Source organism: Geotrypetes seraphini, chromosome 7 (genome assembly GCF_902459505.1).
Source record: "Geotrypetes seraphini chromosome 7, aGeoSer1.1, whole genome shotgun sequence".
Taxonomy (NCBI): domain Eukaryota; kingdom Metazoa; phylum Chordata; class Amphibia; order Gymnophiona; family Dermophiidae; genus Geotrypetes; species Geotrypetes seraphini.
Window position 1 is genome coordinate 122,540,707 of NC_047090.1, and position 16,573 is coordinate 122,557,279.

The 16,573-nt window shown below is 40.6% G+C and overlaps 1 protein-coding gene across 2 annotated transcripts in view; it reads left to right on the forward strand.

Moving 5' to 3' along the window:
- Positions 1–16,573, forward strand: part of PLCB2 (phospholipase C beta 2) — a 166,000-nt gene that overhangs the window by 25,864 nt on the left and 123,563 nt on the right. The gene's annotated exons all lie outside the window — the stretch shown is intronic.

The window sequence follows — 16,573 nt, forward strand, 5'->3', positions numbered from 1 at the left end:
TCCCCGTCGCCACAGCGACTGCTAGTTTTCTTCCCCGTTTTCGGAGGGTGACCCGCGGCTAAAATGCGGTGGCCGCGGGTAAACCGCCACCGTGTCATTCTCTACACTGGCAGCAACGTGGTTGGAGGTCTCTCTCACAGATTAGAGGGAACATTGGCTTGTTATTTATGAAGTTGTTCATTTAAGCTAGCATACTGGATAGCTTTTAAGTAGTAGTTATCCATCCTAGGATACTAAGGGAGTCAGAGAGGTTCTGGCGAGTCCTATTAAAGACTTGTTCAACAAATCTCTGGAGACGGGAGTGATTCCTGGGGATTGGAGTAGAGCGGATGTGGTCCCTATTCATAAAAGTGGTCACAGGGATGAAGCAGGAAACTACAGGCCGGTGAGCCTCACTTCAGTTGTTGGAAAAATAATGGAAGTGCTGCTGAAAGAAAGGATAGTGTACTTCCTTGAATCTAATGGGTTACAGGTCCAAGGCAACATGGCTAACAAAAGGTAAATTGTGCCAAACGAACCTGATTGAATTTTTTGATTGGGTGACCAGAGAGCTGGATCGAGGACATATGCTAGATGTAATTTACTTAGATTTCAGCAAAGCCTTTGACACAATTCCTAATAGGAGGCTGTTGAACAAACTTGAAGGGCTGAAGTTAGGACCCAAAGTGGTGAACTGGGTTAGAAACTGGCTGTCGGACAGACGCCAGAGGGTGGTGGTTAATGGAAGTTGCTCGGAGGAAGGAAAGGTGAGTAGTGGAGTCCCTCAGGGTTCGGTGCTGGAGCCAATCCTGTTCAATATGTTTGTGAGTGACATTGCTGAAGGGTTAGAAGGAAAAGTGTGCCTTTTTGCAGATGATACCAAGATTTGTAACAGAGTAGACACCGAAGAGGGAGTGGAAAATATGAAAAAGGATCTGCAAAAGTTAGAGGAATGGTCTAATGCCTGGCATCTAAAATTCAATGCAAAGAAATGCAGAGTAATGCATTTGAGGATTAATAATCGGAAGGAACCGTATATGCTGGGAGGAGAGAAGCTGATATGCACTGACGGAGAGAGGGACCTTGGGGTAATAGTGTCCGAAGATCTAAAGGCGAAAAAACAGTATGACAAGGCAGTGGCTGCTGCCAGAAGGATGCTGGGCTGTATAAAGAAAGGCGTAGTCAGTAGAAGGAAGAAGGTGTTGATGCCCCTGTACAGGTCATTGGTAAGGCCCCACTTGGAGTATTGTGTTCAGTTTTGGAGACCGTATCTAGCGAAGGACGTAAGAAGACTTGAAGTGGTCCAGAGGAGGGCGACGAAAATGATAGGAGGCTTGCTCCAGAAGACATATGAGGAGAGACTGGAAGCCCTGAATATATATACCCTAAAGGAAAGGAGAGACAGGGGAGATATGATTCAGACGTTCAAATACTTGAAGGGTATTAACATAGAACAAAATCTTTTCCAGAGAAAGGAAAATGGTAAAACCAGAGGACATAATTTGAGGTTGAGGGGTGGTAGATTTAAAGGTAATGTTAGGAAATTCTACTTTACGGAGAGGGTGGTGGATGCCTGGAATGCGCTCCCTAGAGAAGTGATGGAGAGTAAAACTGTGACTGAGTTCAAAGAAGTGTGGGATGAACACAGAGGATCTAGAATCAGAAAATAATATTAAAAATTGAACTAAGGCCAGCCCTGGGCAGACTTGCACGGTCTGTGTCTGTATATGGCCGTTTGGTGGAGGATGGGCTGGGGAGGGCTTCAATGGCTGGGAGAGTGTAGATGGGCTGGAGTAGGTTTTAACAGAGATTTCGGCAGTTGGAACCCAAGCACAGTACTGGGTAGAGCTTTGGATTCTTGCCCAGAAATAGCTAAGAAGAAAAAAAAATTTAAATTAAATCAGGTTGGGCAGACTGGATGGACCATTCGGGTCTTTATCTGCCGTCATCTACTATGTTACTATGTTAGTTATGTCATCAATTTCTATATGGTACGATGCCTGAAATTTTTAAGAATATGATGCTTTGTTGTTATCAACCACAAAGATCCCTGCGTTCCGAAAGTGCCATATTGCTGAAAACAAAGGCTAAATATGTGGAAACAAATGTCATGACTTTCACATGTGCAGGAGTCAAGCTATGGAATGGCCTTGTTGGCCAGATTCGAAAATGTGGAGAGAGGAATTCATTTAGGAAAATGTTAAAGACTCGACTATTTGTAGATTCATTTCTTTGAGCAATGGATTTTAGGTAAGACTGAATTTGTCTATTATTATTTTTATCTTGTATAGATTTTTAAAAATATTTTATGTATGTAACTCCTTGTAAACCGTTTTGGAAAAAAACGGTATAGAAATTTTGAAAATAAATAAATAAAATAAATAGTAAAACAGATATTTAATTTAACTGAATTTGGCATTTCTAGTCTCCTTAATCCTCATAGGCAGAATACAACAGCTAATATAAACACTCGTAATTTAATCAGATTTGGTATATTTACATAAAGAAACACCAGCATAAAACAAATTAATTACAATAATACAAGTCAAGTATCTTTGAAAATAGGTAAGTATACAAACTCTGTCTAAAAAATTAAATAGGAAGGGGACTATTTAATACAACAGGTAACTTCTTCCAGTGAAGTGGAGCAATGTGATACATTTTCCTATCATAAATTGTCTTTAGGCAAAATTCTTTGGGCAAAGGAAGCCTCCATTTTTAGGTACTGGTTGATCACAAATTATAAATGGGTACTTTTAATTCTACCTTATTACATATATGGCTCCAGTCCTTGAAGGATCTCATATGTGAAATTTAAATTGTAGTCTAGCTTAGATTGGCAGCCAGTGTAGTTTAACTTAAAATAATGGTAATTAAGATAATGATTACTGCAGATGGGCAGACCGGATGGGCCATTTGGCCTTTATCTAGAAACATACTTTTACTAAGGTGCGCTAATGTTTTTAGCGCGTACTAAAGATTAGCGTGTGCTAACCCCGCGCTACACAAAAAATACTAACGCAAGCTCTATGGATGCATTACTGTGTAGTGCACAGGGCTATGTAGCACGTGCTAAGCCCGCTAGCGCACCTTAGTGATAGGAGGCCATGATGGCAGATAAAGGCCAAATGGCCCAGCTGGTCTGCCCATCCACAGTAACCATTATCTCTTGCTCTCTCTGAGAGATGCCACGTGCCTATCCCAGGTCCTCTTGTTTCTATGTTCTATGTTTCTATGTAACAGGAGTTTCTCACTTCCATTTTGAATATCCCAAAATCTGCTTTGCTTCAGTATTTTGCAGAATGTACATGCATAATATAAGTTTACTGGGGAAACCTAAGCAGACAATATTACAGAAGTAGTGGTGTAGTAAGTGGGTGGCAGCTCTCCCCGGGCGCCACCTTGGTGGGGGTGCTGGCACCTGTCCTCCTTTCTGCCCCTTCCCTGCCTCCCCACTACCACACACGTGCCCCTTCCCTTCCCCCATACCTTTTTAACGTTCCCAATGCAAGCAGCAACCCCAAACTGCTACTCGTGCCAGCATCGGCTCTTCTTCTGATGTCACTTCCTGGACCCGCACCCAGGAAGTGACGTCAGAGACCCGGAAGTGACTTCAGAGGGAGAGCTGAGGCTGGTGCGAGCAGTAGGTTAGAGCTGCTGCTCACACCAGTGAACAGTTAGAGACATGGAGGGAGGCAAGGCGATTGCGCGGCAGGGAAGAGCCAGGGGGCAGAGAGGAGGAGAGATGTTGGCGCCCCCCAGAAAGATGGCACCCGGGGTGGTCTGCCTCCCCGACCCCCCCTTACTACACCACTAGCTCAGTATATTGGCATATGCACTGTACTTTTGGGTGCTCTTCACGCTCAAAATACGAGCACATAAAGATATCCTATGAAGAAGCTCGATGGGTGAAATGGAGGCTCCATTGGGACTTTTTTGCATAATCTAATACCTGCTCATTTTTGATTGATGTTTCCATGGAGAATAGTATTGTTAAAAAAATTGGGGGATAAAGAATAGTTTGGTAAAAAGAAAAAAAGATATAAAAATTGATCACATAAGTGCTCATCGTTTTTTTGACTTGTTGAATCACAGCCATATACTTTGTGAAGTTGTGCAATACTACTTGGCGTTAGAAGATTCACATGCAGCCAGTGGCATACCTGGCATGGTGGCTACCACACCCTCCTCTAGGCAGTGGTAGTGGGAGAGTGAACGTAGAGTGATCACAGGGCCACGGTCCACATGCGTACAGCTGTTGGCTCTTCTGTTCCCCTGCCCTGGAACAGCAAATTGACATCAGAAGAGGCAAGGGTCATTTCCACGTATCCCTGCATTGCCTGCACTCATGATGGACTGCTCCCACTAGCCCGCCATTGGTGCACTAGAGCACTCATCAGATCACTGTGTTTTTGTCCAATAAGATTTATTACTCCTGATGCAGGTGGATGCTGAAACGTGGCCATGTTGAGTTGATGTGCTAATAAGCTTTATCCTGGTTGCCATACTGGTGTTTGTTGCATTTTTACTGCTGGCCCTCCTGCTTCAACAACTCTGTCTAATGGCAGGGCCATCCCTGGATGCTAAAGATTTTGGTTTTGTGAATTTTACAGTGCCCCACTCTCTAGCATATTTCTAGTTGTCATTGGGATTTTGTTCTGTGCTGTAATTCAAGCAGTGGAAATAGAGGGCTGTGATCTGAGGTGGCAGAAGTTTGAACCTGTGATTAGATCATTAGAAGGATGAGTCTAATGACACATTTTACTAGGAAATTCAGTGGCCAGTAACTACACAGTGGCAGAGTGACATCAAAAGTAAATAAATTAGAAACAAATCTCATCAGTTCAGAGATTGGCAAATATACAACATGTAAATACAACCTTGCAGTACTCTGAGACCTGTAGATACCTTCTATTCCTGGAGTCTTGCCTTTGCAAACAGGCTTTACTGCATGCAGGTATTACCTGGGATGGAGAACATGTCATTTCCACAGTTTTGCAGATGCTTCGTCAATGGTGTACCATTGGCCTCTAGTGACTGCAGCCAGTGTTGCTTTTTTTCATTTGTTTCATTGAAAATTGTAATGCATTAATGAAATATATTAATAAAGCAGGCCAAACAACTGAATGTTTTGTTATGGCCTGCTGATTATACAAATGAACTGATGCTAATTTTAGTGAACATGAAAGATGTAATTGAGCAAATTAATCAACTAATGTGTAACAAATCACCAGGTCCAGATGGTGCAACTCAGAGTTCTGAAAGAACTAAAAAATGATATTGTAAATCTATCACTAATAATCTGTAGCCTATCATTAAAATCAGTTAAGTACCTAAGGACTGAAGGATGTCCAGTGCAACACTACTCTTTGAAAAAGCACCCAAGGAGTGCTCTTGGAAATAACAGACCAGCGAGCTTGATGTTGATGCTTTGCAAAATTGTAGAAGCTATTCTGAAAAATAGAATTTCTGGCCAAATAAATAGTCATGCATATTGGATTTAGAAAGGGAAGCCTTGCCTTACCAATCTGTTAGATTTTTTGAAGGTGTTAATAAACATGTGGATAAGGGAGAGCCAGTTGAATAAATGTTGAAAATCCAATTTTACAAAAGTTTGGACAGGACTAGGATGGAACCAAAAAATGCACAAGCATTCTCTGCTACAGAAGGGGAATGCACATCTATGATCAGTCACTATACTGCATATATTTAGCTTTTCTTTATATTAATATGCTTTAAAGTGAAGTCACTCTAAACAATTCATACATAAAACTTCACTTTCTTTCACTTGATATATTCAAAAAAGTGTTTTTAGTTCACTCCAAAACTCTCATATTCTTAATAGGAGTCTTCTCACAAAAGCTACTTAATATAGACCTTTTTTTCTCTTTTCTTTTTTATTTTCTAGAATGAGGAAATTACCTCAGTAGGCTACATCCAAGCTAACATTTTTCATTCAAGCTAGGATTATCAGTAGCAAACCTCTTCATTGGTCCTAACCTCCATCCACCATCATTATGAAATTAAATTTCTAATTTTCTTTTTTTCTTCTTTTAATAAATATTTTAAATCCACTTATCTTTAAATTAAAGCTGCTTGATGCTCTAACATGAAAATCATGTTTCACAGTGTCACTGCAGGGAGTAATCCTGTGTTGCAGGGAGCAATCCCTGCAACACATCAGTAAACAAGAAGATCAGAGTAGAAACAACTTTAAATCCTATATATTATATTAGTAGTTTAGCATCAACTTACTATTCAGACGACCCGTCGCCAGCCTACAAAAGTCTTTAAAGATGGCGTCTTCGTCTTTAACTCCCTATTTAAATATATTCTAGTCATATGATTTTGGAGTGAACTAAAAACATTTTTAAAATATATCTAGTGAAAGGAAGTGAAGTTTTATGTATGAACCATCTATGATCAGTGTTATAATTTACAGCTGCTCGTTGGTACATAAGAGTTTTATAAAAGTGCTTGTTTTGTCCAGCTTTCTACAGAACCTCTTTTACATGCTATCTGTAAATTGGCATCTTTGAAAGCTGGTAATGTCGAAACCAGGTACCAGTGCTTCTGTACAATCCAGCCCACCTAGTGCACTCTATCATATTGTAGCACACAGATGATCGCCCCATCATTGTCCTTATGTTTTTTCTTCTCTTGGCATAAAAGATCACGATCTACAAATAAAGCCCTCTTCATATTGTCTTGCATATCTCGGGTGGAGGGGAAGACATCTTATAGTGGAACTTAGCAAGTAAAATGTAGACTAGATTATTGATTCCATATTGCCTTCTTAATGAATGTGACTGTTGGGCACACTGGATGGACCACTTAGGTCTTTTTCTGCCGTCATTTACTATGTTACTAGCACGGCTCTTGTTGAGCCAATATCTGCTGTGGGCTACTGTTTGTTTATTGAAAGCTTCTATACCGCTACTAATGACTGGGGACTCAGGGAAAGGAACATGGCAGAGGTTTATTGAAGCTAAGTATGGTAGTCAGATTAAAGCTTCTGATTCTGAAATACCTAATCGTGAGCTAAGTTCACAGTCTGAGGGCTGGGAGGGAAATTCTGAGGGGAATGAAAGTATGGAATGTAATTATGTCTGGGACCCTAATGTGGAAGAAGGTTCATGTGGCAGGTAGATGAAGGTGTCAGTACTTATATGTAAAAAGACCTCTTTGAAGGGAAAGATTTATTTGGGAATTAAGATATAAGACACCCCTTTCATTGTAAAGTATGAATGTATTTTAGGTTCCCAAACCCTAGTGCCTAACCATAATGAAGGAATAAATGGAAAAGTAATCCATTTCCTGGAAAAAGCATGCAGTATAGTGAGAAGGGAGGTGGGGGATGGGAACCTGTTTCTCTCCTATTGAATTAAACCAGGCAGAACAAGAAACATGGATCTTTTTAATCAAAATTCTACCCAAAAAGAAACAATTGCAATATCTAGGGTTAAAGGATATTTCATAAATTACTGTATATTGTATAAAATAGGTAAAAATATACCTTAAAACTGCCTTTTTATTTAATAATATTTCTTAACTTTTTGATATACACCCAGTTACTAAACCCTCAAACAATACACTAATTCCAATGGTCCATCAAGCACAGTATCCTTTTTTCAACAGTAGTTAATTCAGAACACAAGTGTATCTCACTGAATCCCAAAAGGTAAATAGAATCCCTGCTGCTTTTCCCCATGGTTAACCAGGGGCTTTTTCTCAAGTTTATCTGGTTAATAAGTTTATGACCTTTACTTCCACGAACTTATCCAAACATTTTTTTTAATCCAGCTCTGCCAACTACTTATACCACATTTTCTAGCAATAAATTCAATACCTTAATTATGCATTAAGTGGGGGGGGGGGGGAAGTTTTCCTATTTGTTTTAAATGTGCTACTTAAAAACTTCCTTGAGTGCCTGGTAATCTTTGTATTTTGGGGAAGACTAAATTACTGATACTCATTTACCTGTTCCACTCCACTCATGATTTTATAAACCTCTATCTCCCCTCAGCCATCTGTTCTCTAAGCTGAAGAGCCCTAACCTAATTATTCTACGTTGTTAAATCACTAGCATAGTGTGAATAATTGTAGGAGGATTGTGTGAGACTGGAGGATGTGGGACTCTAAATAGCAGATGAAATTTAATGTGGGCAAACAGAAAGGGATGTTTATAAGGACACATATTCATAACTCTTCATAAATAATGCTAAGCTCCTTATTATAAGTCACAGCCCAGGAAAAGGATCATGGAAACATTGTGGAAATACTGTAACATTGAAATCCTCATCTCAGTATGTTGCAGTGTTCAAAAATGCGAAGAGAATACAGTATTAGGAATTATTTAAAAAAGATGGAGAATAAAAAGGGGCTATAATAACATCTTGAGCATTTTGTGCAGTTCTGGTAGAATTAAAAAAAGTTAGTGAGAAGAATATCCAAAATGGTTAAAGGTAAGGAATAGCTCCCCTTTGAAGAAAGGCTAAACAAGTTTAGGCCAAGGTGCTTAAGCCCCTTCTGTAGGAAGGACTTTAGGCATCTAGGCCAACCAGAATCTTAGGCCCATCTCCCAGTGCATTTTGGGATTTGCTGGGAGTAGCCTAAGATTCCGATTGGCCAGATCCCCTAGGCCCCTCCTAAGGGGGTATGTACTGTTTCATTCAGATTTCTGGAGGTGGGAAGGGTTCACTGCCCACCAGGAGAATTTAGGGGTTCATTACTTAATCCCTCCAGTGGTCATCTGGTCAGTTTGGGTACCTTTTTGGCACCCAGATGCTTTTATTTACTACTACTACTAATCATTTCTAAAGCACTACTAGGCATACATAGCACAGTACATCAAAACATAGACACAGTCCCTGCTCAAAAGAGCTTACAATCTAGTCAAGACAGACAAACTGGACAAGAAGGTGCATCTATACACAGTGCTCATATGGGGGAATTACAGAGGGAATGATAAGACAGATATTGGTGCTTAGCAGGTGGGTTGCTTTTCAAAACAGGTCTAGCTCAGAACATCTAAGTTCCATTCAGGATGTCCTGGGAAAGGTTCAATTATCATCATCATCACATCCAAGTCTAAGCCCACCCAAAGCCCACCCAGAGCACGCCTCCAACACACCTCCCTTTACTCTTGGATGCACAGCAGGTAGAATCGAAAATTAGCACTTGGATGTCATGGTGATTAGGAAGTCCAAATGCCAATTTATGCCATTTTTGGGGACATCTTAAGAGTTTTAAAAATGTCCCTAATAATGTGTGCACTCATATAACGCATGGAAACTGTATTTATGAAGGAATAAATAGGTATAATGTGCTTATGTGTATACTCTGCCTAGGTCCTGCCTCCACTCCCCCCACAAATCCTGCATCTTTCTCTCTCCCTTTGTCCCCCTGTCTCCTTCCATACTTCTTTCCCGTTGCTGGTAGTAGCAACCTTCTGCCAGCATAGGGTCCAGAGAATGCTGCATGTCTGAATCATTGTTACTACCAGTGAAGGGAAGGAATTATGGAGGACTACACGGAGGAGGGAGAGAGGGAGGAAGGGAGAGGGAAAGACGCAGGACTCTCAGGGAGGAGGATGGCTCAGAAAGAGGAAGAGAGATACTGAATTTGGAGCAAAATCTACATAGAAATCCTTTTACTAAGCTGCAGTAGGCATTAACACATGCTTACTGCAGGTTAAATTCCACTACCATGGAGTGCACTCATGTGTCCCATGGTAGTTTTAGAATTGACACGTGCTACCCACATGCTATAGCATAGTTTTTATTTTTTTAGCACAGGGTAGGGGGGAAGAGTGTTTGTAGGTAGAGAGTAAGTGTGCTGTGTGCTAATTGGTTAGCACAGGTACATTGCCGCACGCTAACTGATTAGAGCATGGTTAGCACATAAGCCGTTATCACTTAGTAAAGAAGTGGCAGTAAGGGCTAACAAGATAATGGCCACACGTGTATTGGGAAATTAGCGCATGGCCATTTATAGGAAATATGAGAAATGCGGCCATTTTGCAGCTGCTCTAAAAATGGCCTCAGTGCGTGGGAAACTTAAGGGCTCCTTTTACTAAGGTGTGCTATGCTTTTTAGCATGCGCTAAATAATGCACTAACCACATGCTAAATGCTAATGCGTGCAAATTAGTCTATGGACGTGTAAGCATTTAGCGCACGTGTAATATAATAATAATAATAACTTTATTTTTCTATACCGCCAACACCCAAAAAGTTTTAGGTGGTTGACAGAATAAGAGGACTGGACATTCCAGTGATGATACAAAGCACACAGAAAAGCAGCACAATATTTCAGTAGTAAAAAAATACAATAGAAACTATGACATAGTCATCAGTCAAGTAACAAATTTTTTGAACAAATAGGTCTTAATCAATTTTCTAAAGGTGCAATAAGATGCATATTGTTGAATCAGGTCGTCTAACCATACTTGAACTTTACCTGCTTGATAAGCCAAAGATTGATCAAAATATTTTTTATAACGGCAATTTTTGGGACTAGGAAAAGTAAATAAACAAGTATGCCGAGTAGGCCTAGTCCAGGGGTAGGCAATTCCGGTCCTCAAGAGCCGGAGCCAGGTCAGGTTTTCAGGATATCCACAATAAATATGCATGAGATAGATTTGCATCTCAAGGAGGCAGTGCATGCAAATCTATCTCGTACATATTCATGGTGGAGATCCTGAAAATCTGACCTGGCTCAGGCTCTCGAGGACCGGAATTGCCTACCACTGGCCTAGTTGAACAGTACCATTCAAAATGAGAGAGGAGATATAGCGGAGCTAATCCAAATAACATCTTATAGCAAATACAGGCAAATTTGAAAAGTACTCTTGCTTCCATTGCAGCTGACGGTAGTAAGGGCTGACATGTTCCTGTTTTTTTAATCTGAAAATTAAATGGATCGCTGTATTTTGGATTAGCTTTAATCTTCCTAAAACGGTTTTATAAACTCCCAAATAGATTATATTGCAATAATCAAAAATAGATAAGATATGTGGAGGCCATTGATGGATTATTGTAATGATTAAAAATTATTCTTGCCTGAATTAAAAAGTTTAAGAAAATAAGGGGGGGGTGGGTAGGTATTTTTTGATTATAATAGAAGAATATATTTTTCATAATTATATAAGTAAGGGGGATATTATTATATTTTTATAAGTGTTATTTATAAGACATCAAGTGTATTTGAAAGTGAAATTGATATTTGTATTTATTGGACTTGATTTAAGATATGAAATGAATAAAGTATTAAAAAAAAAAATAGATAAAATTAATGCTTGAATTAATAGTCTGAAGGAAGTAGGGTCAAAGCATTTTTTGATGGAACACATAGCACACCTTAGTAGTACAACAGGGGGGTTAGTGTCCGGTTGGATTTTTATCACAGTATTTTTTATCATTGTATTTTTAAATTGAATTTTCATGGTTTTATATGTCAGTGTTTAATAAATTATCTCCAGAACATCTGTATCCACAGATTTTGTTTTTGTTTTCATCTGAAAATAGCACAGGCCATTTTCTAGCGTAGCTTAATAAAAGGGTTCCATAGTATGCGCTCTCATATAGCAAGGGATTGATGCAGTATATAAAATCACAATTCTATATAAGACACCTAAAGTTGTGCGTGTACATCAGTGCAGGTAGCCGATGTATGTACACAACTTGATTAATTAGCCTAATTAGCATCAATAATTGGCAATTAACACATCATAATTGACACTAATTGGGACTAATTAAAATTACACACACAACTTGGAAAGCACATTCTACAAATGCCTAGATTCACTAAAGTCCACAAATCTATCTGATTCGTGCCCTCTCCGTTTCCGAGTCATTCTGGCTGATCGATTCAGTAAAGCTTGTCCATGCAAATGATCAAATCATAAAACACGCCCCCATTCACGCACACATCTCGCTGTAACATCGATCAATGTGTGTGCCCACTGTAGCCTTGTTGGTTTTGAAGCACATAACACATGCGCTAGCTCTTTAGGACTTCACTGCGTAGAAGGCACAACAGTTAACAGCAGTTGAATGTGCTGGGATCACACGCTGTTATATACAGCCTACGAATCCCAGGATGCTGTGCGGCTCTTTCTGCCGTGAAACACGAAGCAACCAAAGGCAACCCCATGACATCAGATGCACGAGACAATCTAGCTGGAAGGAAGGGGGAGGGATTTTAAATTTTTGATTTTTTAAAAAATTTGGCATTGATATATGAAATGTACAATGCGCAAGGAGATCAAGGGTTAATCCACGATTTTCTTGCCATGCGCATTACAAATCCGAGATTCACTCCCGCGCTCATTATGCGCATTCAAAAAAAAATCCAAAAAATATTTCTAACGCTTATGTACATGAAAATTTACATGTATTTAAAGTTTAGATATATTTTGGATTTTTTGCAGGGTAGATATATGTTTTTAATGGGGTTTATAACATGCACGCGGCAGTTGCTAGGCAGGAATAGTCGGCCAGGATGTAAAGCGATTGGTCCTCAGCAGTCAAAACTTTTTGGATCAGAAAAGCCAGTCAGTTTGGACGAAATGGTTTCATGAATCAATGCCTTAAGAAATTTACATGCCTTTTTACTCATTTGCATGCGCAGATCGGATTGGGTGTGGATGGGGTCTGGAGGAAGGTTAGTAAATCGAGCTGTAGTCGGAAAGTAAGCGATCAGTACACGATCGGTTTGCTTAGTGAATCTAGCCCAAAAAGTCTACGCCAGCTGTGTGTGAATTTGAAAAGGGGGTGTGGCCAGGGGTGGTTCGTGGCCAGATCGTGAGCATTCCAAAATGTCAAAGTCTCACTTTTGTGAGCATTTATCATCAGTGACACAATTTGTTCCTAATTTATCATGAGGTTGCTTTCAGCCTGATTTTAAAGTGTCTGTTTTGAATAAACTATTTCTCCTGACCATCCAGAGACTTGTGTTCCTCTTTGTATTTTCGTTTCATTCCTAAAAGTTATGCGCATTGTTATAGAATATGGTTTTAGACCATGTCTAAGTTATGCGTTGCACACAGGCACTAAATACGATTCTATGAAAGGCACGTGCACCTTGTAGAAACACATTAAGTGTCGTTTCAGTCAGCACTGATTTTATAGGTGCCATAAACAGAATATGGTCCTATATACATAAAAATACAGTACTATTCACAGACTTCCAAGAATGTCTCTTATAGGGTCACCAATGGAGCTCTTTCCCCTGAACATAAAATTTATCCTTATATTGGTACCTGGTAGTAAGGATCTTTCCTGCAACTCACTCTTCCTTCTAGTTAAGACTCAGCCTTTCATTGTCTCCTCCTCCTCTTTCAACACTTCCTGTGCCAAATGCATTACCATTATGTAACACATCCAGGTCACTAGCGACAAGCCACTAATATCTCACTCCTTGAGACACTCATTGCTTTTATCAAATAATTAAACTAGGGACTCCTAAGAGCCCTCTCCTCCTCAGGGCAGGATTAACCAATAGGCCAAGTAGGCACGTGCCTAGGGCCCGAAATGGTCTGGGAGGCCCGATGAAGGAAGGCATCAACATTGTTTTTTCCAAACGGCGATGGGCCCCTCCAGCATCAATCGGCAACGCGGTCCCACCCCACCCCGATCGGCAAAATGGGCCCCATCCCGATCGGCAATGCGCCCCCCCCCCCATCGACGGAAAGTAAGACAAGCAAGCAACGTGAGTAAGAAAGGCAACGGGAACTGTAATTGTGCAAGCGGAACTGTAATTGTGCAAGCCCAAAGCTTCCCTCTGACTCAACTTCCTGTTTCCGCCTGGGCACATGGTGGGGTGGGATGGGGAAGGGGCCCAGTGTACTTGTGTGCCTAGGGGCCCTCGACGAATTAATCCTGCCCTGCTCCTCCTCTTGCACTTCACTACAAATTACACCAATTACACTGGACCCCAGATCACAAGTCCAACCTGTAAACAGACTTTGTAAATACAGTGGTACCTTGGTTTACGAGCATAATTCGTTCCAGAAGCATGCTTGTAATCCAAAGCATTCGTAAAGCAAAGCAAATTTCCCCATAGGCAATAAAAGAAACTCAGGCGATTCATTCCACATCCCAAAAGATTTGCTATGGTGGCCCAGGGTGGGTACCTGCCTGGATGATGCCCGGGTGCCGCAGCTCCTTCAGGTGGCCAGACGCTGGCAACCCTTTGGGTCCCCGAATAGCTGCCCTACTTCTTCAGAGCAATGCCTCTGCTGTCCGCCAGCTCGGGCTCAGGTCCCGCTGCCGAGCTCTCAGCTCCCGAATTAAGCCGTCCCGATAAACGATCGTGTAGGCGCGTGTCATGTGTAAGCACACACAACATCGATGAGTGCAGCACAGCACTCATCAGTACTTGCTTACACGTGATGCATGCCTACGCGATCGTTTATTGGGACGGCTCAATTTGGGAGCTGAGAGCTCATTTATCGGGATGGCGCTCGTTTTGCAAGGTAAGATTTGCGGGAGTGTTTTGCTCATCTTGCAAAACACTAGCAAACCACATTACTCACAAACCGAGGTTTGACTGTACTTATATATCAGCTCAATCGGTGAGCAAAATGATGTCCATTGTAAGGTGTGGGTGTGAGCATCAATTATAAAAAGCTTTGAGTGGATATATAGTGCCCAAAATAATCAGTGCTGATCATAACGGCACTTCGTGTGATTCTATAAAAGGCTTGCTAAGCGACTGTACATAACATAACTTTTAGGTGCATCTATTTAGGCCAAGGAAAACCAGGCCTAAATACCTGTGCCTAAGTTGTGAACAGATCAGGCATATTCTATAACAGTGATTGCACACAGGTTTTAGGCACACCCACGATCTGATGATGCATATTCCCTGGCCATACCCCTTTTGAGATTCACACACTAGAACTGGCATGCACCATTTTATAGAAAGTGCCTACCAAGCTGTGTGTGTAACTTCTAATTAGTGGAAATTAGCACCTAATTATCAGTGCCAATTGGTCTTGTTAAACAATTCAGTTGTGCATGCAAATCAGCTGTGCATATCAATTTGTGTGCACAATGTATGGCACTATATACAGAATTGGGGGATTGTACATTTCTGTAGATATGTTGTTACATTTCTGATTATTTTTTATTAGGTACATTTCTCCCTCCATATTTGCTGTGCTAGGGGATTATCAGAACCGCAAATACAGAAAAACCGTGACTAACTTTTTCATATGTTATTCGCTGTTTTCTATTAAAAACCATCGTGAATATGGTGAAACCGCAAATAACATGGTGGGAGAACTGGCCTGTTCCTGAAGGAGAGGCAAAACACGGTGAAGAAAGTGCCGGGAATCAGCGATTTTCTCTGTAAACGCTTGGAATCGGCGATTTCTCTATGCAAGCTGATGCAATTTGGGAGGAGGAGCCAGCAAATGTGAATAATCAAAAAACCTGAATAATCAAAACCGCAAATACGGAAGGAGAAATGTATATGAAATTTGGTCCCTTTTATCAAGCCACATTTGGGTTTTTTATTGCTGGTTATTGTGGTGAATGCTCCGACGCTCTTAGAATTTCCATGAGTGTCGGAGCTTTTACCACAGCAGCTGGTGATAGAAAAAACCCTAACGCAGCTTGATAAAAGGTGGCCTTTATTTGATGGAATTTAATAGTTTATATAAAGGAAGTTTTTTTAATGACTTCTGAGAATTTTTTCCATTCCTGTAGCAGTGTTAAGTACCTGCAGGATGGACAAGTTCTAGGGTCTTTTTTCTCCTATTTTCCAGAGAGTAGATTTTGATAGTACACTATTACAGTAGGGTTTTGTGGAAATGAACAATTTTGATGTATATTCTAGAAAAACACTGATACAACAATTTCTAGAGTATACATTAAAATCATGTGTTCCAAATATGAGAAATACAAGCAAATGCTGCTCCAAATTTGGTTATTCCAATATTGGTCCTTGCAGAAATAGTATCTTTGCATTGAAACCAGTACTGGGCTATGTCCAGGCCAGGGGATAGAAACTACTTTGTGCTGTCTTTAATGCTCTTGCAGAAATGTGTTATGCACCATGCACACAGGAAGGGGGAAAATATTATCAGCTTTCACGTGCCAAAATTAGAACAAACTAAAGAAGAAGCAAATAAGATAAGCTGTGGACGATAAGATGTCAGCAGAGATTATAGAGAACAAACATTTTGCAGAGTCAGAAATATGGGGCTGCCTGTAGCAAAAGAGCCAAGAGATTGATGTTGGTGTTAATTATGAAAAACGCAATTGCATGTAAGAATAGAAGCTTAGGAAAACATTTCCAGGCACAGGGATCAGCTAGATTATTATATACATACTAGTGTTTAAGCCCGTTACATTAACAGGTGCTAGAATATATGTCTGTCTGTCTTTCTTTCTTTCTGTGTCTCTCCCTGCCCCTGTCTCTATCTTCCTTTTTTTTCTGTCTCTCTCCCTCCCGCTGTCTGTCTTTCTTGCTTTCTATCTCTTTCCCTCCCGGTGTCTGTCTTTCTGTCTGTCTCTCTCCCTGGCCCCCTTTGTCTGTCTGTCTTTCTTTCTGTCTGTCTCTCTCTCTCTGGCCCCCCTGTCTGT